Source organism: Triticum aestivum, chromosome 4A, assembly GCF_018294505.1.
Source record: "Triticum aestivum cultivar Chinese Spring chromosome 4A, IWGSC CS RefSeq v2.1, whole genome shotgun sequence".
In the NCBI taxonomy this organism is placed as follows: domain Eukaryota; kingdom Viridiplantae; phylum Streptophyta; class Magnoliopsida; order Poales; family Poaceae; genus Triticum; species Triticum aestivum.
The window spans coordinates 512,198,586-512,225,638 of NC_057803.1; the positions used below are offsets into that span (position 1 = coordinate 512,198,586).

Sequence of the window (27,053 nt, forward strand, 5' to 3'; positions counted from 1 at the left end):
GTGAACAAAAGATGGTTTTTTATTTATTGTCCATATCTGCCCCCAAATGTTTTTTCTGCGTTTCCTATCGCAGTCCGAACATGCACTTTAGGGCATGCTTACCCAGGGAAAGGAACCCTTAACGGAACTATTCTCCCTGGAAGATGTTTCTTACTACCCATGTAATATAACATAACTAGTTGGGCACTTGTCTGATAAAGCACTAATGACCCCTATGCCTGGTCTCCACACATACCCCGGTTTTATATAACTCAGCGGGTATTCGGATTCACTCTGGACTATTAGGCCCGGAGGTTGAGGCGAAAAGGTCTGCAATGACAAATGATCTACAATCCGGCTAGAAGGCATTATACATGTCACTTTAATTACATAGTCATGCAGACTGACTAAACTCCTCCTCTATACCAACCAATAGGCGGTCTAGCTTACAATCCTGTTGGGAATACTTTGCGGCTAATTCTACTTGCCCATAAACTAAGCTAACGGGGATCTCTTTTCCGTCAGGCCCCACAGGTCCGACCTCGGCCATGTGATTTGGGTCTGCCTTGGTATAGCGCATCTTCACCATGGCCCAGGCTTCTCTGGCACCCTGTCGGCAGTCTGATATCTTCCATAATCGGAAGCGCCGCCGTGCTCCCTTCAGCTTCTCCGTAAGCTCTGCAATGCCTTCTGGCAGGGAGACGGACGGCCACAAGGCCTGGGCAACACCCTGCATCACCTGCCGAACTTGTTCGTGCAGATGTGATAGCTCGGACAGGAGATCACCCGCAGACCCGGGCATTTCCTCCGTGGGACGACCCGTCAGCATACCTACAGACATAACGCTGTTAGTCGACTTCTTTGCCGAACTCCTTTAACAAGATTCGTTCAAGCACTTACTGAAAATGCCGCGTCGAAGCCGCTTATTCTCCTTCTCGGAGTCCGCAAGCTGGCCCCGAATGTCTTTTAGTTCAACGCTCAGCTTAACATTGGCATCTTGGAGATTGTTTTTCTCCCGCCTAACCTCAGTCAGCACACGTTTGCCAGCTTCTAGCTGTCGTATAACATGCTGGTCCTCCGGATTCTCCCCGGGCTCATCTGCGACATATGTTGTTAGAACCGCAGCTATGCCGCACACTATATGGTAACCATCACTCTTTAAAGTAAATGTTACCAGCGGGAGGCTTTTTCTGTTCCTGCAATGCGGCAAGAGCGGCCCGCAATTGGGCCTTGCCTCCAGCTCCTGGGACAGCCTAGTATTCTTCTCTGAAAGAACCTGCACATTAAAGATGATCCTTAAATCAGTTCTGCTAACTGTTTCAAGTCTCAGGGGCTACTGATACATATAAATCGCCAGATTTACTCACCCATACATCCTTTACATACTGATCCGTGGCTCTGGCTAGACCATCTTGAGCAGCACGGAGGTACGCCTCTCCAGAATTAAAGGCGTCGAACGCCTCTGGTGAGAAACAAGCGTCGCGGAGTACAGCTCGGTGGCGCCTATGATTCATGGCGCTTTCCACTTCTGAGTTTGTAGCGGATAATCTACCTGCATCCTCTGTAGGGGGATTATCCGGTGCCTGCCCCATGTCAGCTTCCGCCTCTATGTCCGGTCCAGGCGCCCGACTAGTGGAAGCTTGATTGGCAGCATCGCCGGACATATTTCGGCGAGCGTTTTTTCTGTTAAAGAAACGTGGGCGTCGTTACATTTTGAGAAAGACAGCAACCAGGGAGCGCGGTTTTTCCTATACCTTTGCGCCGGCGTCTCCGTCCTGACCGCCTTCCTTTTTGGCCTACCCGGCCTCGGTGCCTCTTGTTGGCAAGTTGCTGCGGGTTCGACAGGGCGTCCCGAATGCCTTCCCTGCAAAAGATGCCATGTGTATATGGTGGGTGATGTGCCTAAAAGGGGATCCTAGTTTTGGAGTTGGGACTTTTTTGATTTTTCTTACCTGTGATGCAGGGAGCAGTCCGGGATAGTCGGCCGTAATGGCCACCAGGACGTCGTCGCAGCTTAACTGATAGAACTGTCGGTCTATCAGTTCCACGGAGATAACTGGATCTTCTTCAAGTCCGGAGTCGAGGGCCCGGTCAGGGTCCTCTGGTTGTGGAGAAGGGCTGCTGACCTCCTTTATGGCTTTTCGCAGTTCCTGCCGCAAAGTGGCAAGGTGAATAGTTACGACTAAGAATGCGGGAAAAATGGGAGCAGGGAGATATAACTTACCCAGCTTGGAGGATTGTACATGGAGAATCAATCCCGTGGCTTCATGCGGGTGAACTCCTCTTCCTCACCCTTGAACAGTTCAGACAGAATCTTCGCTAGAGCGGCAGCATTGTCCGGACCCTTACGCCCGCAGCGGGTGGTGTCATCCGCCCCGTTATAACACCACAAGGGGTGCCCATGATATTGAAGTGGCTGCACTCCCCGCATTATGTAAATCGACATAACTTCGATTATTGTCAATCCTGATCGAGCCAGTGCTTTGATCCGGTTCATCAGATAGAGGACTTCTCCGTTGTCTTCCGCCTGGGGGCTCCGTGGGCGCCAACTTCGGCGCTTCTTCAGAGGAGCATTGTTGAACTTAGGTAGACCCCGCCGAACAGGGTCCGGAAGGGGGACGTCCTCCATATAAAACCATTCTGAAGGCCAGTCTTCGGACGGCTTCTTCAGGGTACCGGACAGGTATCCGGTATCGGCGATGCGCCATATTTCGGCTCCGCCCACTTGATAAAGTGATTTCCTCTGTGTGCGAGGGACAAGGCAGAATAGCCTTTTCCACAGCTCGAAGTGAGCCTCGTAGCCCAGGAACAACTCGCAGAGAGCAACATAGCTGGCGATATGTAGAATGGAGGCAGGGGTGAGATTGTGTAATTGGAGGCCGTAGAACTCCAGGAGCCCGCGGAGGAATGGATGAATTGGAAATCCGAGTCCCCTTAGTAAATAAGGAACAAGGCAGACCTGTTCCCCCATGGAGGGACAAGGAAGGCTCTCCGCTTGTGCCCCGCCATTATAGGTGGCGAGCCCGGCACGAACGGGCACTATATACGCCGGAGGGAGAAATCCCTTAGTCTGCAGCTCGACTAATCGACTGTGCGGGACTGAACACCTCTCCCAATCACCGGGCTTAGGGCTACGGGGGCGGGAGGAGGAGCTGCGGAGGTTGGCCATGCTGGAATGGATCTTTCTGAAGCACGCTCTGATGAATTCTCACTGGGGAAGGATGATATGGATCGGATCTAAGAATCCCCGTCCCTTTAATAGACAATTTATTTATCTGGCTAGGGGGGCGAATGTAAAAACGCCCTGGCGCCTCGTATTCATTCGACGCGTGGGAGATACCCTTATTGGGCACAGAAGCCAAGAGGTTCAACATTTATGGAGCCGGACACTGCTTACGAACACTTGAAAGTTGGAGAAGAACCCGCCTTCCAATGTCGAAGACAACACTACGCGCCGGACTCATCATGATTGAATCCTGGTTCGGGGGCTACTGAGGGAGTCCTGGATTAGGGGGTCTCCGGACAGCCGGATTATATCCTTTGGCCGGACTGCTGGACTATGAAGATACAAGATTGAAGACTTCGTCTCGTGTCCGGATGGGACTCTACTTGGCGTGGAAGGCAAGCTAGGCAATACGGATATGTATATTTCCTCCTTTGTAACCGACCTTGTGTAACCCTAGCCCCCTCCGGTGTCTATATAAACCGGAGGGTTTTAGTTCGCAGGACAACATACAATCATACCATAGGCTAGCTTCTAAAGTTTAGCCTCTCTGATCTTGTGGTAGATCTACTCTTGTACTACCCATATCATCAATATTAATCGAGCAAGACGTAGGATTTTACCTCCATCAAGAGGGCCCGAACCTGGGTAAAACTTCGTGTCCCCTGCCTCCTGTTACCATCCGCCTAGACGCACAGTTCGGGACCCCCTACCCGAGATCCGCCGGTTTTGACACCGACAATCACGAAACCCTATTTACACCACGGCAACCTTCTGTACCCAAGAGATCCCATGCTGGGGCCTTTTTCGGAGCTCCACCGGAGGGGGAATCGATCACGGAGGGCCTCTACATCAACTCCATGGCCCCTCCGATGATGTGTGAGTAGTTTACCTCGGACCTTCGGTCCATAGTTATTAGCTAGATGGCTTCTTCTCTCTCTTTGGATCTCAATACAATGTTCTCCTCGATCTCCTTGGAGATCTATTTGATGTAACTCTTTTTGCGGTGTGTTTGTCGAGATCCGATGAATTGTGGGTTTATGATCAAGTTTATCTATGAACAATATTTGATTCTTCTCTGAAATCTTTTATGTATGATTGGCTATCTTTGCAAGTCTCTTTGAATTATCAGTTTGGTTTGGCCTACTAGATTCATCTTTCTTGCAATGGGAGAAGTGCTTAGCTTCGGGTTCAATCTTGCGGTGTCCTTTCCCAGTGACAGCAGGGGCAGCAAGGCACGTATTGTATTGTTGCCATCGAGGATAAAAAGATGGGGTTTATATCATATTGCTTGAGTTTATCCCTCTACATCATGTCATCTTGCCTAATGCATTACTCTGTTCTTATGAACTTAATACTCTAGATGCATGCTGGATAACAGTCAATGTGTGGAGTAATCTCTACTATTAAAGAAGAATCGAACGTCGTGATGGTTCAACCTCCTTCGATGCCCCCTCCTCGCTAGCTTTCCCGCCCACGTCCTCCTACCAATTTTTTTCAAACCCTCCAAAAACCAGAGGTAAACCTCCTCTCATACATCGATCCCGCACCCAACTCGCAAATTAGAAAAACCGCACGTCACCCACGTCCTTCCCCGATCTGGAAGACTATCCCACATCCCTCACACAACACGAAAGAAACCAAAGCTCCTCGCGATGGCCCGACGCGCCCTCCTGCCTCCTGATGCTGCTCCGCACCGATGCCTCACCAGCCGTGCCCTCCCCCCAGCCTCCTGTCCATGCGGCCCAGCGATGCCATCCTGCGCACTACCACTTCTCTGGGTGCCCAAATCCGGGGCTCCCTGCAATTCCCGAGGCTTCCCGTGGTGAGCCGTATGGAGGAGGAGCCGGCGGCAGGGAAGGGAGCGGGCATAGCGTCGACTACACGTCACAAGACAAGCACGGAGGACTACGTCATGCAGTCCATGCTCGGCTGGGGGCCTATCTCTCCACCATCTGCCTCATCTAAAAGACCGCCCACTTTGTACGTGCTAACCCCTTGTCTCGAATTCTCCTATTAAGTCATTCTATTAATTCTATGATTCATGCTGATATGTAGGAAAATATCAATCTGGATGTAGCAGTTTCGCTGCCCACCAGATGCTTGCTCTTTTGCCTTGGAGCATAAGAAGAAAAATTATTTCATCTATCATAATAATTACTGTTCGATCCGTCAATTCTATCCTCATGCAAGCAATTTTTATTTTATTTTACCACTGTTCTGGAGAGGTTCAGCTGCCTTTGTCTGGTGTTTCTAAATATTTTAGTTGTATATACGTGCAGAGGTATGTGCTTCTGAAGGTGGGAAGATCCAAGACAAAGAAAGAGGGAGGGAGACAGGCAACATGTAACATGGAGATGACCCAACCATGCCGAATCCGCTAGACGCCGAACCTTACCATGGCCATGTCCCCGAGGTGCGCCCTGATGCTCTTTGATGACTGCTGGTCACTGCCAAAACCGCGCCCACCCCAGCTGGAGGGACGGGTGGGCTTTACCCGCCGATGCTCTTCCGTGAAGGTAAAAGGGAACATGGTCTTGCCGTTGTAGGTTCTGCCCATGTTGTTCAGGGAGGAGCAGTACATGGCTGGCATCCTCAATGGGAGCCATGTGTGCATGTTTTTTTACTTTCTTCCTGATAACTTGCTGGCCATGATGAAGTACACCGAGTCACCGAGTTTGTCGGTGAATTGTTGGCCTCAGTGTAGCTCCTTAAATCATATATATCGCCTCATATTTCTTTGTATTTATGCCAGGTAAATGCCAAACCAGTCAGCTACCTTCTGGATATCATGTTTTGGGTAGGTTTCCTATATATAAATTTATTGAAGTATCAATTACTTCATGAGCCATATTTTCTACAACCATGTTTTGCAATAGCATAGGATATTTCTGTGTGCCTCTTGTAGGATATTATTCACTAGTTAGCAACTGTGCTTTGGTATAACTCAGGTGTCTCAATGAATGATTTAATTGATTATCCAATATTTATTTAGTATATGGTCCTGTTGTAGGCAAAGAAGATGCATAATTCTTTTGGGAGGAAAAAATGACATGCATGCTACTCCCTCCGTTCCTAAATATAAGTCTTTGGAGATATTCCACTATAAACCACATACAGAGCAAAATGAGTGAATCTACACTCCAAAATGCATCTATATACATCCGTATGTGGTTCATAGTGCAATCTCTACAAGACTTATATTTAGGAACGGAGGGAGTAGATGTTAACAAATTAGCATAGGTCATCTACATTCTATGGTGCGTCCGGCTGACGAATGTGCAACTTCTGATTATCTGAATACTAGAATAATAATTCTTAGGTAGCAGCAACGTGTGATGTATACATTGAGTCATGCTAAAAACGAGATGCTTAAATAATTGCCCATTTGATTTGTAAAATAAAAAAATTAACACTGAAGATAGCATAATAGAAGCATCTCTCAGTTATTTAACCCAGGCTGAAGCTGCTGGTCCAACAAAGAAGTTTAGAGGTGGAGACCAAAACTAGGGCCTTTGTGCGTAAGGTCTGGAGTTGGTCGATGGCCAAGCCACAAAGAGGACAGTTCACTGTGGGTCACTGGTGTCAAGGATTTCAGTCTGCATCTCTGGTTCAGGAAGGTGAATAGAGCTGCAAAATGGGTACATTGCATGGTCATTGACCTGGAGAAAAACATGCACATGGCCAATCCCTGCGACAGCAATGGAGCACATGGGGTTGGTTTCGCAGAAGGTGTGGATGTCATCTTCATTACCATAAATGTTGGCTTATTCATGACTGACCTCAAGTTTTGTGCCGCTGAAGAGGGTAATGAACCTGAGATCTACTATTCTTATCCATCCTACATGGGCTTCTACGCTCCTGGTAAGGTACACGCCATTCATTCTGTTGTTCCTCGTTTTATAGCTTCCTTATGTTTGCTTAGTTACTTGATTCTCGTTTGCGAACAATCAGTCGATCAGTAATAATGCAAGTAATATTTGGCAGTTTGTATTCATATATAGAACTTGCAAGAGGTATATTTGTTTATGCTAGACAAAGCTAAACATATGAAAATTGGAAAATAGAACTTGTTTTTTGTTCTGAGATTTGACTTGATAAGGACCGTCCTAAGTGGTTTCTCTTTTTAGTTCCGTTTGCTGAGAGCACTGGACAATAATTGTAAACCATTGTGGTCTTTCACCCGACAGATGATTCAAATTTAATTAGGGCCTAAAACAACCCCTAGCATGGCTCTATCTTACTGCTACATTACAAATAAACCTCAGTACTCCGATACACACATATATGTACCAAAATGCGTAAGTCAGCAGGCTTTTCTACAGATCATATATTCCTCACTTTAATAATATGGTACATTGTGTTGCTTCACAGATTTTGAAAATTGACGATTTTGATTCTAGGGTTCCATAGATTTTGGAAGTTGATATTGACCATTGGTCAGCTACTTGTAAGACTATACAATAGTTCACTGCCCCGATCTCTCCAAAAAAGCCCCCCCCCCCATTCCTCCCAAGGTTTGATTCCAGCCACTATCTATTTAAAAACTATCGAACATATTTGACCTTTGCCACTCTCACTGATAGACCTGAAGTGGTTGCCTAAGCGACACCAATTGAGAATGCAAGTGTCGCCGGTCGACAGATTGGATGAAGAGTGGTGAGGGAACTGAAGTCAAACTGCTCCGACAGACAACAACAACACCAGCACGCGCATCATCATTTGTAGGACGCCAAGGTCGTGATGCAGATCAATTTGTTGTGCTCGCCCTACTACATTCCTCCATTCATAGGTATGGCCATGGTCACGGGTTGGGATATAACAAGTTGGCATGACTACTAGCATCTACTAGAGCAATGGTCAGGCAACCTCGTGTGGTCAAGCTTGAGAAGGGAGCCGGAAAATGAACATGGTTGTCATTTAGGGCAGAGGTTCAAGGTGCGTAGGGCAGGGTGAAATTTCTCCAATTTTTGGAATTTTTAGGAGGTACGAAACAACTACCCTCTTGTATATATGACATCACATTTCTTTTGAACTGATATAAGATGACACTTGATTTTTCATGGTATGTTGTCTGAAGTTGTTGATGCTCCTTATTGTGTTAATAGATAGATTGAGAGAAATACTTTTAGAGGTGTTTGAGAGGAACTTGTAAATCATATAGTTCGTTTTTCTAGATACTACGATGGAATTTGCATTTTATGTTCTATTTCTCAGCTGTAGCCAGCTGGATGTAATCTTGCAATTCTATATTTATGCCGTTGAAAATTTGTTGTTAGATAAATTGTTGTGTATCAGTGCCTGATTTTGTTGAGTGATATTCGTCACATATAACTAAGTATAATCTCTATTAGACAATCTTCTTGCGAACCAAAACAACAGGTGCATGTTATTTTCTTATATTTTATGTACATGATGCAAGGGAAACTGTTAGAAGGGATAGAGAGAAAGATTGGCGGAGTATGATGGATGTTGTATTGAGCCTCGCAGATGGCTTATATAGAGTAGAAGGGTTGGAGGGCAAGAAACCTCTCCTAGAGATAAGGCAGGAGATGAATACAAATCATAGTCTATCATATACAGAGATATGCCTATATACTCTAACATCCCCCCCTCCCGCAGTCGTAGCGGTAGCGTCGCGCAGACAACAGGAGCGTCGCGGGCGGTCAGACTAGAGAGAATAGCAGTGGACGAGCTGACATCCCCTCGCAGTCGCAGTGGGAGCATCATGGACGATGTCGCGTTGCGGATGCGTTAACTGTAGAGGAAGCCGACGAGTTGCTCAAGTGAGGTGGTGGCCCTTTGTGTCGTTGTCGAGGTAGCCGAGAGCGTGGGTGGTGTAGCTGTGGTCGAGGTACTCATGCGAAGAACACCGTGATCGATGTCGAGTCTGGTAGTCGGTGTCGAGGAAGTCTCCGTGGAGCCGCGGGCGCAAGGAGGCGTTGAGTTAGTCATGGATGCAGTGGTGTCGAAGTAGTGGTGCGCCAGGAAGAAGACGTTGTTGACGAGGTGTCGCGCCGGGTTTCCCAAGCCTGGGGACACATCATGGACGAAGGCATGCGTCGATGTTGAGAGCACCGGGCATGCGTAGACGCACGATGTCGATGTTGATGATGCGCCGCTCCAGACTTGCCGGGCTTGGGAACACACCGGGGATGATGGCACGCGTCGGTGTTGTCAGCACCAGGCATGCGTAGATGGGGACCTGCACAAGTTGTACGCCATGTCGGAGGAGTCGGAGGGGCCAGCAAAGAATTACTCAACGATGGTTGCGGCGCCAATCAGTGTGGGGCTGATGTTGCCGACGGTGGTCGGAGTAGACGAAGTGATCGGGGAACATGATGACGACATTGGCGATGAGCTGGTGCTGGATGAAGACAAAGGGGGTGGATGGGCGGCACGACTCGCATGAGCGAGCGGCACCGACGCCAAAGAAGAGCGGTGGTGGCGGCCTGACAGCGGCACAGCGGCTGGGTTAGGAGCGTTGCGGCGATGCTAGAAGTAGGCGAGGAACCCGACAGCGTGACAAAGATCGCCGCAGACGGTTGCGTTCCCGCGCCAAGGGAGGTGGCGCGGTGCATGCCTCATGAAATTCGACATGCAGGGACCGCGTGTCATGGCGCTACGGCCTGAAGGGGTGATGTAGCAGCAACTCGCGAGTTGGGATGATGACATGGACCAAGCCGCGACACTACTTCCCGAAGGGGTGGCGCAGCGGCGGTGCGCTGGTCAGTGCAGCCGCGAGGACGGCCTCGGAGAGTGGCCGGGACTGCGTGCCACGGTGCTATGGCCCAAAAAAGAAAATACCGGGCAAGCAACCGGCGGAGAGAAAATCGATCAAGAGATTGGAAAAACTCACCAGGATGGCCATTCACGGATCAACAGACGAACCCTGCTACGGGTCGCGCGCCCCTGGAAGAGACCATGATGATCGACCTTCCCAGGGGCGGCGCAGTGCGGAAGCGTGCGGCGGCTAGGTCTAGGAACTTGTGGCTGATACCATGTTAGAAGGGATAGAGAGGAGAATGGTGGAATATGATGGATGTTGTATTGAGCCTCTCGGGCAGTTTATATAGAGTACAAGGCTTAATGGGCAAGAAGCCTCTCTACAGATAAGGCAGGAAATAATTACAAATCATAATCTACCATATACAGAGGTATGCCTATAATCTAACAGAAACCATTTATAAGTCAATAACCGAATTTTGTTACGCTTGAGATGATTGCAATAAGTAAGCATCTGGTAGATGAGTAAGAGTAACAATTATGGGAAGAACCTAACGATTGTATATCAGGAACCCAACATGCTTTCCATCTTTGATTCATCATGGTCACCGCTTCCAAAAAGTAGTGACAAATGTTGTCACCAGATGTCCAGCCCTTCATTATCCATGTTGTAACCCGAGCTTCTTAGTGTGCGATCATCATATAAAATGATTGCAACCCTGGTCACCCTTTTGTTACCAATGGTGTATGTTGCTATTCTTCAGACTCCTACTTCACTAATCGTATCAATACGAGTATATGACAGGCTTAATGCTCGGTCATGTGTATACTTTTGATTTCGAGACATGATGGCACATGAAAAAGAAAGAGCCACGGTGGAGATGTGGCGGGGCTTACGAGGAGATGACACACAATGCATGGAACTAGAGACAAATTGATAGGGAGCCAGTGGCAATTTGAGACGTATGAGGAACCAATGCCTTATCTTGTCCAGGGCTGGGAGTTTAAGGCAACACTTGGAATGGATGATGAAAACCAAAGGAATATGTGGTGTTGCAAGAATGAAGTAAGAAGATGTCAACATTGGTTGGGATGCGATCTTAAATTGCATGAGCATTCTCACTTGTCGTAGAATAACAAGTTGATAGATTGTTGTCTTTGTAAATTATTTTGGTCTGTGGCAACGCACGGGCATTCAACTAGTAGTAGTAGATGCAGAATCGTTTCGGTCTACTTGTCGCGGACGTGATGCCTATATACATGATCATGCCTAGATATTCTCATAATTATGCACTTTTCTATCAATTGCTCGATAGTAATTTGTTCACCCACCGTAATACTTATGCTATCTTGAGAGAAGCCACTAGTGAAACCTATGGCCCCCGGGTCTATTATCCTTTATATTAATCTCCCGTCAACAAGCTATTTCTGGCACCGTTTATCTTTACTTTCAATCTATATCATAAAAATACCAAAAATATTTATCTTATTATTATCATCTCTATCAGATCTCACTCTCGTAAGTAACTGTGAAGGGATTGACAACCCCTTTATCGCGTTGATTGCGAGGTTCTTATTTGTTTGTGTAGGTATGAGGGACTTGCATGTAGGCTCCTACTGGATTGATACCTTGGTTCTCAAAAACTAAGGGAAAAACTTACGCTACTTTGCTACATCACCCTTTCCTCTTCAAGGGAAAACCAACACAGTGCTCAAGAGGTAGCAAGAAGGATTTCTGGCACCGTTGCCGGGGAGATCTACGCACAAGTCAAGACATACCAGGTACCCATCACAAACTCTTATCCCTCGCATTACATTATTTGCCATTTGACTCTCGTTTTCCTCTCCCCCGCTTCACCCTTGCCGTTTTATTCGCCCTCTTTTTCCGTTCCCCTTCTCTTTTCTAGTTCATCTCTTTTTGCTTGCTTCTTGTGTGCTTATGTGTTGGATTTTTTGTCACATGGCTCAAGATAATATTAAATTGTGTGATTTTCTAATACCAACAATAATGATTTTATTAGCACTCCGATTGCTCCTCTTACCAATGCTGAATCTTGTGAACTTAATGCCGCTTTGCTGAATCTTGTTACGAAAGATCCGTTTTTCGGACTTCCTAGTGAAGATGCCGCTCTCCATCTTAACAACTTCGTTGATTTGTGTGATATGCAAAAGAAGAAAGATGTGGATAATGATATTGTTAAATTGAAGCTATTCCCGTTTTCACTTAGAGATCATGCTAAAACTTGGTTTTCGTCTTTGCCTAAAAACAGTATCGATTCATGGAATAAGTGCAAAGATGCTTTTATCTCTAAGTATTTTCCTCCCGCTAAGATCATCTCTCTTAGAAATGATATTATGAATTTTAAGAAACTTGACCATGAACATGTTGCACAAGCATGGGAGAGGATGAAATTAATGATACGTAATTGCCCTACACATGGTTTGAATGTTTGGATGATTATACAAAGATTTTATGCCGGATTGAATTTTGCTTCTAGAAATCTTTTAGATTCGGACGCGGGAGGCACTTTTATGGAAATCACCTTAGAAGAATCTACTTAACTCCTAGATAATATTATGGTTAATTATTCTCAATGGCACACTGAAAGATCTACTAGTAAAAATGTGCATGCTATAGAAGAAATCAATGTTTTGAGTGGAAAGATGGATGAACTTATCAATTTTTTTGCTAATAAGAGTGTTTCTTCTGATCTTAATGATATGCCTTTGTCTACTTTGATTGAGAATAATAATGAATCTATGGATGTGAATTTTGTTGGAAGGAACAAATTTGGTAATAACGCGTATAGAGGTAATTTTAATCCTAGACCGTTTCCTGGTAATTCCTCTAATAATTATGGTAATTCCTACAACAATTCTTATGGAAATTATAATAAGATGCCCTCTGATTTTGAATCTAGTATTAAAGAATTTATTAGTTCACAAAAGAGTTTCAATACCTTGATTGAAAAAAATTGTCTAAGATTGATGAGTTGGCTAGGAACGTGGATAGAATTTCTCTTGATGTTGATTCTTTGAAACTTAGATCTATGCCACCTAAGCATGATATCAATGAGTCTCTCAAAGCTATGAGAATTTCCATTGATGAGTGCAAAGAAAGAACATCTAGGATGCGTGCAAAAAAAGATTGCTTTGTGAAAGCGTGTTCTTCTAGTTTTGATGATAATAAGGATGAAGATCTAAAAGTAATTGATGTGTCCCCTATTAAATCTTTGTTTTTCAATATGAATCTTGATAATGATGGGACTCGAGATGAGTCAACTTTAGTTAAAAGGCGTCCCAATGATTCGGAGTTTTTAGATCTTGATGCAAAAATTAGTAAAAGTGGGATTAATGAGGTCAAAACTTTACATAGCAATGAACCCATTATTTTGGATTTCAAGGAATTTAATTATGATAATTGTTCTTTAATAGATTGTACTTCCTTGTTGCAATCCATGCTAAATTCTCCGCATGCTTATAGTCAAAATAAAGCTTTTACTAAACATATCGTTGATGCTTTAATGCAATCTTATGAAGAAAAGCTTGAATTGGAAGTTTCTATCCTTAGAAAACTTTATGATGAGTGGGAACCTACTATTAAAATTAAGATTAAAGATCATGAATGCTATGCTTTATGTTATTTGGGTGCTAGCATTTCCACGATTCCAAAAACTTTGTGTGATATGTTAGGTTTCTGTGAATTTGATGATTGTTCTTTAAATTTGCACCTTGCGGATTCCACTATTAAGAAACCTATGGGAAGGATTAATGATGTTATTATTGTTGAAAATAGGAATTATGTGCCTGTATATTCATTGTTCTTAATATTGATTGCAATCCTACATGTCCTATTATTCTTGGTAGGCCTTTCCTTAGAACGATTGGTGCAATTATTGATATGAAAGAAGGGAATATTAGATTCCAATTTCCGTTAAGGAAAGGCATGGAAAACTTTCCTAGAAATAAAATTAAATTACGTTATGAATCTATTATGATAGCCACTTATGGATTGCATATCAAAGATGATAACACCTAGATCTATTCTTGCTTTTATGCCTAGCTAGGGGCGTTAAACGATAGCGCTTGTTGGGAGGCAACCCAATTTTATTTTTGTTCCTTGCTTTTTGGTTATATTTAGTAATAAATAATTCATATTGACTCTATTTAGATGTGGTTTTATACTTTTAATTAGTGTTTGTGCCAAGTAGAACCTTTGGGAAGACTTGGGGAAAGTCTTTGCGATCTTGCTGTAAAAAACAGAAACTTTAGCGCTCACGAGATTTGCTGCCATTTTTTTACTGGAGAGTGAGATTAAGTTGATTCTTTTTGAAGATGATTAATAGATAAATTCCTCACGTCCAGAAATTTGTTTTAGAATTTTGGGGGTTACAGAAGTATTTGAAACCTACAGATTACTACAGACTGTTCTATTTTTGACAAATTCTTTTTTTGTGTGTTGTTTGCTTATTTTGATGAATCTATGGCTAGTTTCGGAGGTTATGAACCATAGAGAAGTTGGAATACAGTAGGTTTAACACCAATATAAATAAAGAATGAGTTCATTATAGTACCTTAAGTGGTGGTTTGTTTTCTTTTACTAACGGAGCTCATGAAATTTTCTGTTTAAGTTTTGCGTTGTGAAGTTTTCAAGTTTTGGGTAAAGATTTGATGGATTATGGAACAAGGAGTGGAAAGAGCCTAAGCTTGGGGATGCCCATGGCCCCCCAAGGTAAAATTCAAGGACAACCAAAATCCTAAGCTTGGGGATACCCCGGAAGGCATCCCCTCTTTCGTCTTCTTCTATCGGTAACTTTACTTGAGGCTATATTTTTATTCACCACATGATATTTGTTTTGCTTGGAGCATCTTGTATGATTTGAGTCTTTGCTTTTTAGTTTACCACAATCATCCTTGATGTACACACCTTTTGGGAGAGACACACATGAATTGAAATTTATTAGAATACTCTATGTGCTTCACTTATATATTTTGAGCTAGATAATTTTGCTCTAGTACTTCACTTATATCTTTTAGAGCACGGTTGTGGCTTTATTTTATAGAAATTATTGATCTCTCATGCCTCACTTATATTATTTTGAGAATCCTTTAGAACAGCATGGTAATTTTCTTTGGTTATGAAACTAGTCCTAATATGATAGGCATCCAAGATGGGTATAATAAAAACTATCATAGAAAGTGCATTGAATACTATGAGAAGTTTGATACTTGATAATTGTTTTGAGAGATAAAGGTGGTGATATTAGAGTGTGCTAGTTGAGTAATTTTGAATTTGAGAAATACTTGTGTTGAAGTTTGCAAGTCCCGTAGCATGCACGTATGGTAACCTTTGTGTAACAAATTTGAAACATGAGGTGTTCTTAGATTGTCTTCCTTATGAGTGGCGGTCGGGGACGAGTGATGGTCTTTTCCTACCAATCTATCCCCTAGGAGCATGCGCGTAGTGCTTGGTTTTTGATGACTTGTAGATTTTTGCAATAAGTATGTGAGTTCTTTATGACTAATGTTGAGTCCATGGATTATACGCACTCTCACCCTTCCATCATTGCTAGCCTCTTCGGTACCGTGCATTGCCCTTTCCCACCTTGAGAGTTGGTGCAAACTTCGTCGGTGCATCCAAACCCCGTGATATGATACGCTCTATCACACATAAACCTCCTTATATCTTCCTCAAAACAGCCACCATACCTACCTATTATGGCATTTCCATAGCCATTCCGAGATATATTGCCATGCAACTTTCCACCATTTCATTTATGACACGCTTCATCATTGTCATATTGCTTTGCATGATCATGTAGTTGACATCGTATTTGTGGCAAAGCCACCATGCATAATTTTTCATACATGTCACTCTTGATTCATTGCCCTTCCCGGTACACCGCCGGAGGCATTCATATAGAGTCATATTTTGTTCTAGTATCGAGTTGTAATCATTGAGTTGTAAATAGATAGAAGTGTGATGATCATCATTAATAGAGCATTGTCCGCCAAAAAAGAGAAAGGCCAAAAAAAGAAAGGCCCCAAAAAAAGAAATAAAAAGGGGTAATGCTACTATCCTTTTTTCCACACTTGTGCTTCAAAGTAGCACCATGATCTTTATGATAGAGAGTCTATTGTTTTGTCACTTTCATATACTAGTGGGGATTTTTCATTATAGAACTTGGCTTGTATATTCCAACAATGGGCTTCCTCAAATGCCCTAGGTCTTTGTGAGCAAGCAAGTTGGATGCACACCCACTTAGTTTCTTTTGTTGAGCTTTCATACATTTATAGATCTAGTGCATCCATTGCATGGCAATCCATACTCCTTGCATTGACATCAATTGATGGGCATCTACCTAGCCCGTTGATTAGCCTCGTCGATGTGAGACTTTCTCTTTTTTGTCTTCTCCACATAACCCCCTATCATTATTCTATTCCACCCATAGTGCTATATCCATGGCTCATTCTCATGTATTGCGTGAAAGTTGAAAAAAGTTTGAGATTACTAAAGTATGAAACAATTGCTTGGCTTGTCATCGGGGTTGTGCAAGATTAGAGCATTCTTGTGTGACGAAAATGGAGCATGACCAAACTATATGATTTTGTAGGGATGAACTTTCTTTTGCCATGTTATTTTGAGAAGACATGATTTCTTAGTTAGTATGCTTGAAGTATTATTATTTTTATGTCAATATTAAACTTTTGTCTTGAATCTTTCGGATCTGAATATTCATGCCACAATAAAGAAAATTACATTGAGAATTATGCTAGGTAGCATTCCACATCAAAAATTCTATTTTTATCATTTACCTACTCGAGGACGAGCATGAATTAAGCTTGGGGATGCTTGATACGTCTCCAACGTATCTATAATTTTTTTTATTGTTCCATGCTATTATATTATCTGTTTTGGATGTTAATGGGCTTATTTATACACTTTTATATTATTTTTGGGACTAACGTACTAACCCAAGGGCCAGTGCAAATTGTTGTTTTTTTGCCTATTTCAGTGTTTCGCAGAAAAGGAATATCAAACGGAATCCAAACGGAATAAAACCTTCGGGAGAGTTATTTTTGGAACAAACGTGATCCAGGGGACTTGGAGTGGACGTCAAGCAACCAACGAGGAGGCCACGAGGCAGGGGGCGCGCCTACCCCCCTGGGCGCGCCCTCCCCCCTCGTGGGCCCCTCGTGGCTCCACCGACCTACTTCTTCCTCCTATATATATTCATATACCCCAAAAACATCCAGGAGCACCACGAAACCCTATTTCCACCGCCGCAACCTTTTGTACCCAAGAGATCCCATCTTGGGGCCTTTTCCGGAGCTCCACCGGAGGGGGAATCGATCACGGAGGGCCTCTACACCAACTCCATGGACCTCCGATGATGTGTGAGTAGTTTACCTCAGATCTTCGGGTCCATAGTTATTAGCTAGATGGCTTCTTCTCTCTCTTTGGATCTCAATACAATGTTCTCCTCGATCTTCTTGGAGATCTATTTGATGTAACTCTTTTGCGGTGTGTTTTTCAAGATCTGATGAATTGTGGGTTTATGATCAAGTTTATCTATGAACAATATTTGATTCTTCTCTGAAATCTTTTATGTATGATTGGTTATCTTTGCAAGTCTATTCGAATTATCAGTTTGGTTGGGCCTACTAGATTGATCTTTCTTGCAATGGGAGAAGTGCTTAGATTTGGGTTCAATCTTGCGGTGTACTTTCCCAGTGACAGCAGGGGTAGCAAGGCACGTATTGTATTGTTGCCATCGAGGATAAAAAGATGGGGTTTATATCATATTGCTTGAGTTTATCCCTCTACATCATGTCATCTTGCCTAATGCATTACTCTGTTCTTATGAACTTAATACTCTAGATGCATGTTGGATAGCAGTCGATGTGTGGAGTAATAGTAGTAGATGCAGAATCGTTTCGGTCTACTTGTCGCGGACGTGATGCCTAGATATTCTCATAATTATGCACTTTTCTATCAATTGCTCGATATTAATTTGTTCACCCACCATAATACTTATGCTATCTTGAGAGAAGCCACTAGTGAAACCTATGGCCCCGGGTCTATTATGATTTATATTAATCTCCTGTCAACAAGCTATTTTTGGCACCGTTTATCTTTACTTTCAATCTATATCATAAAAATACCAAAAATATTTATCTTATTATTATTATCTCTATCAGATATCACTCTCGTAGGTGACCGTGAAGGGATTGATAACCCCTTTATCGCGTTGGTTGCGAGGTTCTTATTTGTTTGTGTAGGTACGAGGGACTTGTGTGTAGTCTCCTACTGGATTGATACCTTGGTTCTCAAAAACTGAGGGAAATACTTACGCTACTTTGTTGTATCACCCTTTCCTCTTCAAGGGAAAACCAACGCAGTGCTCAAGTGGTAGCAAGGTGCCGACGCCTCAGTGATGGCATGATACTCATCACCTGAGAGGTTAGGAAAGAAGGCAAGATCTCATCGTGGTAACTCCTTCTCCATCTTACTTTTTTCTGCCCTAATTTCTAGGATTTTGTATTTGTTGAAATGATTGGCAGGCAGTTCATGGCGGCGCCGTAGGGAGTTCAAGTCCTAGCATGTCTCAAGCACCACAGTAGCCTTCCCCACCACCATGCTGCTGCAAGAAGCTTTTCATGGTAGCTGAAAGGGGTGGCGTGGAGAGAAAGAGAAGGATCTGGTGTCGTGCTGGCCAGCAGCAGGGTGACTTTGGCAAGGTTCCAGCAGTCCAAGGTGAAGATCTCTGTAATCAATTGTGTGCTACATATCTTTCATGGATTCAATTTTTTATCCAGTCTCTCTTTATTTTGTGGAAATTTGTGTTGGCTGTAGTGTGTGATGATGATGATGTTTTGTATAACAACAACTCGCCTGGTATAATGTGACTTTGCTGCATGTGCCTATTAGGTTTAGTTCTTTGTTGACTTAATGATATTTTAGATATCCTAGAAAAATAATAGTCTTTTAGATGATAATTCTCAACAATGTGTGTGTTAGATTTTGCTTCATTACTTACTATGGTTGTAGGTTTTTAAGAATGGGATTTCAGGATAATTAGTCATGCCTTCTCTAAATACAAACGATGCACGGATGATTATTGCTTCAGTGTTTAAAAAAATCATCTTGGACTCTGTGCTAACCACACAATAGCTTGGATTTTATAACATCAATTTTGTTATTTTGCAGCTTATCGGGTATATCGTTCGAAGCTTTGATTAGAACACAGCCAGAGGGATAACACTTGAGGTTTGTAGCTTTGCAAGTTTAATATATTATGATATGACGGTCATCTGTTTTCTTTTAATACACTTGAAATAATATTGAAGTATCTTCCCCCTTTTCCATCCATGTACTATGTTGATGTAGACACTATAAGCTCTGGTCTGGAGGGATGATATTTAATTACACAAAAGATAAATGTATTACTTATAGCCCATGGTAGATTTACATGGGATGGGAGTGGGTTGTTATTTTGTTAATGCTCTTGCTTGTGTTGCCTCGATTAAGGTTCATTAACGTTGTCAATTCATATGCCCATACTTGTAAGTGTGTTTGTTTAGTTGTTTTTCTCTTTTGTGGGAATATAAGTCAGTTCTACTGCATTTATATTCTTTATCCTATTGTTCATTCATTTAACAAATCATCTACTCGGCCTAGCGCAAGAGATGTTCCTTATACGAGCGTCATAGTTCTTCTCCTATAGATGTCCTCAGAGTTTCATTTTATATGTGCTTTTAGGTTTTGGGACAATGTGCTTGTGCTTAGATACTCAACTAGAGTGGCAAGAAAATCATTCTCCTTTGGCATATTGGTCTACTTTTTGATCCGAAATTTCATTCTTTGCTAATGTTAAAAAATCCTTTGTTTGCTTCTATTTTACAATATTTCCTTACATGCAATTTATGGTTATATGAACGACAATAGTGTTGTTGTTTTATCTAGAATCATGGCTCTTTTGTGATCTTATATGAAACCGAAAATCCTGGCATTGATCACAACTTCTGCAATACCAAAACCTTTCTTGCAGAGTGCAAGATATCCATAATCATAAATTGCAATGAAGAAAAATCATTCATTATAGAAAGACTTTGGAAATAATAAGGTAGAGAGACCTAGCCATCTATAAAAAGAACTCCAAGCTACTAGCATATCTGTTCAAAACATGTACGCTTTATCATAATTAAAGGTTTTAACCATTTGCTTTTTTAATATTGAAAGTTCTATCATTCTATTCTAATAATAGACGGGTGCAGCAACGCGCACCACTCATGATCTAGTAGTTTCATATAGACTTGCGGTGAAGCCTGTATTTACAAGAAAATGAGTGGGAGCACTACAGCCTTTCTGATAAGTATATGTGAGTGACATATTGTTGATCAGAAATGATGTAGAATTTTTTGGAAAGCATAAAGGAGTGTTTGAAAGGAGTTTTTTAAAGAAAGACCTCGGTGAAGCTGCTTACACATTGAGCATCAAGATCTATAGAGATAGATCAAGACGCTTGATAATGAGTACATACCTTGACAAGATTTTGAAGTAGTTCAAAATGGAACAGTCAAAGAAGGAGTTCTTGCCTGTGTTGCAAGGTGTAAAGTTGAGTAAAGACTCAAAACCCGACCACGGCATAAAATAGAAAGAATGAAAAGTCATTCCCTATGCCTCAGTCATAGGTTCTATAAAGTATGCTATGTTGTGTACCAGTCCTATTGTATACCTTAGCTTGATTTTGGCAAGGGAGTACAATAGTGATCTAGCAGTAGATCACTGGACAGCGGTCAAAAATTATCCTTAGGGGACTAAGGAAATATTTCTCGGTTATGGAGGTGATAAAAGAGTTCGTCGTAAAGAGTTACATCGATGCAAGCTTTTTACACTGATCTAGATGACTCTAAGTCTCGATCTAGATACATATTGAAAGTGGGAGCAATTAGCTAGAGTAGCTCCGTGCAAAGTATTGTAGACATAGAAATTTGTGAAATACATACGGATCTGAATGTTGCAGACCCGTAGACTAAACTTCTCTCACAAGCAAAACATGATCACTCTTTGGGTGTTAATCACATAGCGATGTGAACTAGATTATTGACTCTAGTAAACCCTTTGGGTATTAGTCACATGAAGATGTGAACTAATCACATAAAGATGTGAACTATTGGTGTGAAATCACATGACGATGTGAACTAGATTATTGACTCTAGTGCAAGTGGGAGACTGAAGGAAATATGCCCTAGAGGCAATAATGAAGTTGTTATTTATATTTCCTTATATCATGATAAATGTCTATTATTCATGCTAGAATTGTATTAACCGGAAACTTAGTACATGTGTGAATACATAGACAAACAGAGTGTCCCTAGTATGCCTCTACTTGACTAGCTCGTTAATCAAAGATGGTTAAGTTTCCTAGCCATGTACATGTGTTGTCATTTGATGAATGGGATCACATCATTAGAGAATGATGTGATGGACAAGACCCATCCGTTAGCTTAGCACTATGATCATTTAGTTTATTGCTATTGTTTTCTTCATGACTTATACATGTTCCTATGACTATGAGATTATGCACCTCCAGAATACCGGAGGAACACGTAGTGTGCTATCAAACGTCACAACTTAACTGGGTGATTATAAAGATGCTCTATAGGTGTCTCCGATGGTGTTTGTTGAGTTGGCATAGATCAAGATTAGGATTTGTCACTCTGAGTGTCGAAGGGGTATCTCTGGGCCCTCTCGGTAATGCACATCACTATAAGCCTTGCAAGCAATGTGACTAATGAGTTAGTTGCGGAGTGTTGCATTACGGAATGAGTAAAGAGACTTGCCAGTAACGACATTGAACTAGGTATGATGATACCAGCGATCGAATCTCGGGCAAGTAACATACCGATGACAAAGGGAACAACGTATGTTGTTATGTGGTTTGACCGATAAAGATCTTCGTAGAATATGTAGGAGTCAATATGAGCATGCAGGTTCCGCTATTGGTTATTGACCGGAGATGAGTCTCGGTCATGTCTACATAGTTCTCAAACCCGTAGGGTCCACACGCTTAATGTTCGGTGACGATTGATATTATGAGTTATGTGATTTGATGTACCGAAGGTTGTTCGGAGTCCTGGATGAGATCACGGACATGACGAGGAGTCTCGAAATGGTCGAGACGTAAAGATTGATATATTGGAAGGCTATATTCGGACATCGGAAAGGTTCCGAGTGATTCGGGTATTTTTCGGAGTACCGGGGAGTTACGGGAATTCACCGGGAGAAGTAATGGGCCTTATTGGGCTTTAGTGGAGAGAGGGGAGAAGGGCCAAGAGGTGGCGCACGCCTCCCCCCTGCCCAAACCGAATTGGACAAGGGGTGGGGGCGCGACCCCCCTTTCCTTCTCCCTCTCCCTCTCTTTCCTTCTCCCCTACTCCGAATAGGAAAGAGGAGGCGAATCCTACTTGGACTGGGGAGTCCTAGTAGGATTCCCCACACCTGGCGCGCCCCCTTAGGGCCGGCCACCTCTTCCCTCCCCTCCTTTATATACGTGGCCAGGGGCCATGCCATAGACACAAAAGTTGACATTGTTTAGCCGTGTGCGGTGCCCCCTCCATCATAATCCATCTCGGTCATATCGTTGCAGTGCTTAGGCAAAGCCCTGCGCCGGTAGCTTCATCATCATGGTCATCACGCTGTCGTGCTGACGAAGCTCTCCCTCGACACTCAGGTGGATCTAGAGTTCGTGGGACGTCACCGAGCCGAACATGTGCAGATCGCGGAGGTGTCGTACTTTCGGTGCTAGGATCGGTCGGATCGTGAAGACGTACGACTATATCAACCGCGTTGTCATAACGCTTCCGCTTACGGTCTACGAGGATACGTGGACAACACTCTTCCCTCTCGTTGCTATGCATCACCATGATAGATCTTGCATGTGTGTAGGATTTTTTTTTGAAACTACTACATTCCCCAACACGAATACCACCGTCCTATATATCAATCTTCACCTCTCGACCATTTCGAGACTTCTCGTCATGGTCTTGATCTCATCTGGGACTCCGAACAACATTCAGTCACCAAATCATATAACTCATATAACACTATATCATCAACAAACGTTAAGTGTGTGAACCCTATGGGTTAGAGAACTATGCAGACATGACCGAGACACCTCTCTGGTCAATAACAAATAGCGGAACCTGGATGCCCATATTGGCTCCTACATATTCTATGAAGATCTTTATCGAGCGAACCTTATGACAACATACGTAATTCCCTTTGTCCATCGGTATGTTACTTGCCCGAGATTCAATCGTCGGTATCTTCATACCTAGTTCAACATCGTTACTGGCAAGTCTCTTTACTCGTTCCGTAATACATCATCCTGCAACTAACTCTTTAGTCACTTTGCTTGCAAGGCTTCTTATGATGTGTATTACCGAGAGGGCCCAAAGACACCTTTCCGATACTCGGAGTGAAAATCCTAATCTAGATCTATGCCAACTCAACAAACACCTTCGAAGATACCTGTAGAGCATCTTTATGATCACCCGGTTACGTTGTGATGTTTGATAGCACACAAGGTATTCCTTCGGTATCCGGGAGTTGCATAATCTCATAGTCGAAGGAATATGTATTTGACATTAAGAAAGCAATAGCAATAAACTGAGCAATCATTATGCTAAGCTAACGGATGGGTCTTGTCTATCACATCATCCTCCTAATGATGTGATCCCGTTATCAAATGATAACACATGTATATGGTTGGGAACCTTAACCATCTTTAATCAACGAGCTAGTCTAGTAGAGGCTTACTAGGGACACGGTATTTGTTTATGTATTCCCACATGTATTTAAGTTTCCGATTAATACAATTCTATAGCATGAATAATAAACCTTTATCATGAATAAGGAAATATAAAAAAAAACTTTATTATTGCCTCTAGGGAATTTTTGCTTCACCTACTTATAAGAAGAAGCGGAGAAGAAGACTATAAATCAAACAAAATGCCCTGCTAAGATGGCGGTGAAGCTAATAGATGGCAGATGGGAAGTTATCAACTTCATTGCGGATCACACCCATCCATTGATTGACAAGCCATCGCTGTCCAAATACCTTTGTTCTCATCAAGGCATCCCACCCAAAGATAAAAAATTCTGACTCACCTTAACGACTGCAACTTAACAACAGGAACAATAACCACCCCAACCTCCCATCCCCCCTAAAAAAAGCTTGCTCTGAAGTTTTTATTATTCCCGGCTATAGCAATTGTTATTTTTTCTCTAGTAAAAAAAGAACAAACCTGACAAAGTGTTTGGATCATGGGAAACTCTGATCCAAAAACCTAGCAACTTAAACTAGAAATAAAGGCAACTCTGTTGACTTTATGCAACTCTAATGAGAAACATGGACCCAGCATATCACTCCTCCCTCCACCAAAAAAGGAAAACAAAAAACTTTTTCCATAAACTTTATATAAATCCTAGTATGATTCTATTTATGTATATGAGTTGCTTCTATTCTATGCATAAGTTGCTTCCTACATTATGATTAGTTGTCTGAAATACAGTGGTTTACTTTGTTTTTGCTAGGCAGAATGATGATGATCATGTCGTCATACTATGGTTCAGAGTTGATTGTCCTTACACATGTAAAGCCATACACAACCACTGTTCAAAACTGAATGCCACAACTAAAGACTGCGACATTGGACACTCAACTACTTTTGCAAGGTGAAGGAAACATGCCCAGGGTTTTTCTTCAAGTGCAAGACGAATGCAGAAGGTAGGTGTGAGAATTTTTTTTGGGTGGATGGTGCGGCACAGAAAGCTTATGCGGAGGCTTATCATGATTGTGTATCGTTTGATGTAACTTATCTTACAAACATGTACAATATGCCATTCGCCCCCTTCACTGGTATCAAACAGGCATGGGCAGTTGATTATGCTTGGATGTGGCTTTGTGCGGCAGGATCTAGCCTCGAGCTATGATTAGTTGTTTGAAGCTTTTCTGGAGGCGATGGATGGATTGGCTCCGGACAACATCATCACGGACCAAGACATTACGATGGCACAAGCAATCAAGAGGAAGTTCCCGATGATGATACACCATTATTGCCATTGGCATATCATGAAGAAAGCGCAAGAGCAGCTTGGCTCTGTGTTGGCTAGGAACCCAGATTTGGTCAAAGACTTCAAAGAATGTATTGACTTTAGTTTCACCCTGACTGAATTTCAGCGGAAGTGGGTTGCACTTTTGCTAAAGTATGGGGGGGGGGCCTATGCATGGCCACTTTGAGAAACTCTATGAAGACCGGGCTACATGGGTGCCATGCTACTTCAAGTTCAGGTTCTTCCCGTTCCTTCAATCGAGGCAATGCAATGATGGGTTCAATGATGTTTTGAAACGCTATGTGAACCCACACAAGTCGCTCCTCAACTTTGTCAAGCAATACGAGAAGATTCAGGTGCACATACTTGTTAGGGAGGGTGGGAACGACTACCACACAAAACATTTGGACGCACAAAGTTGGTCGCGTCGTTGAACATTTTCTTCAACGAATATATAAACATTGCCCTTGTGAGGCTTACACAGTGGCCCATGAACTAGCTAGAGTTGATAGATCTCCCCCAAGTTTTCTTAATAGTTTTTTGGTTAATGACGTAACTCTGGCGATCAATAGATAACTAAAATGGGTTTTGAGTGTAAAAAAATGCTTGGGCAGGACCTCTTTTTATGGAAGTATTCATAGCGACTGCTTGGGGAATCGTGCATGCGCACTTCACTGTAATGAAAAACCTCGAAAGTTTGTGGTACACATTTTCCTTTTGTGAGAAGACCAAGGATATAAAACTTTACAACCCTTACAAGATCATCCTTAAAAAGCAGAAAATAAAATACAACTCCTGCGGCATATCAACATCATGTTCCTCCTACACTCGGTGGCGACACGTTGTGAGTAAAACTCGATGCCACATCTAGATCTCCGAAACATCCCCAGGGCTAGGCTAACGTTGTTGACAAAGTCAACGGTCGAAGCCAGAAGAAGCCGCCAATAGCGAACTGAGGATATGATCGCCGTCCTAGAGAAGCAAGCGACGAAGGGGCTGGACAACCATCACAGATCCGACCAGACTAAATTGAGGAGGCCTTGCCTCAGTAGCTTCCCGACAAAGCCGAAGTTGACACAAGTTGCCTGGACGGAGAAGAATCTAAATGGCTCATAAACAGACCATCACCAAAATTCAATGGTTCTATAGTCTTGTCCAAAATTCAATTTAATGAGAATGTAACTGAGGTTCCAATTTCATTACAACAAATAACACACCGTTCTATTTTTGTCGGCCAGATTGCCACAATCTCGGGCAGGGCCGGCCCATAGGCCGGGGCAACGGGGCGACCGCCCTGGGCCCCTGGGAGGTAGGGGCCCCAACCCACGTAGTAGTATATTATACAGTAAGGCCCAAGCCCACCACGTAGCTAGCACTCACGGGCTAAAAGAATCGATAGCTAGTTTAGCTACGCTGCTGCAGCGCTCCATCGATCTCCTTCTGTCTCGTCCCCAGTTTCCTCGCCCCCTCGGCTCCTCCCCAAATTTTCCAATCCCAAAGAACAGTGCCGCCGCTCCGGTGCACTTCCAAATTCGAGGCGCCGCTCCGTGCATCCATTAATGGAGAGCAACGATGCTGTTCCTCTGCCCAATCATCTCTCTTTGCATCCTCAACGTTCCACATCTGATTGCAGACGCTTGAGGTATCACCGCATTAGAGATGGTATGTCTACCTCCTTCCCCTAATCAAGTACTCTTTTGATTCAAAATAGCCCGGCACTCCGCCTCTGATTGCTCCATCTGACATCTTCAATTCTTCTCTTCCTAGTTCTTACTCTACTGGCATGTTCTTCAAAGCTTCATTGGATCCATGCGCAAAAACAAAACAAAAAGCTTCATTGGATCCAGGGATTAGAAGGGGAGACGGGGAATGAGTGTTGTAGCCTTGCAGATGTGGGAAGCTACATCGACAATTCGACATCAAGCCATATGCCTATATTCAGGTGCTTTTCTCCTTGTATTGACTGTTTTTCTGTAATTTTTTGGTGATATGTCTTTTGAAAAA

At 43.0% G+C, this 27,053-nt stretch overlaps 1 long non-coding RNA gene across 1 annotated transcript; it reads left to right on the forward strand.

The window, feature by feature from the left end:
• The first annotated feature begins 4,787 nt into the window (after positions 1-4,787).
• On the forward strand, positions 4,788-8,386 carry LOC123082170 (uncharacterized). Its single transcript, XR_006438966.1, has 3 exons — positions 4,788-5,185; positions 5,261-6,002; positions 6,649-8,386. It is a non-coding gene; the product is annotated as an uncharacterized lncRNA (long non-coding RNA).
• Positions 8,387-27,053: the final 18,667 nt, after the last annotated feature.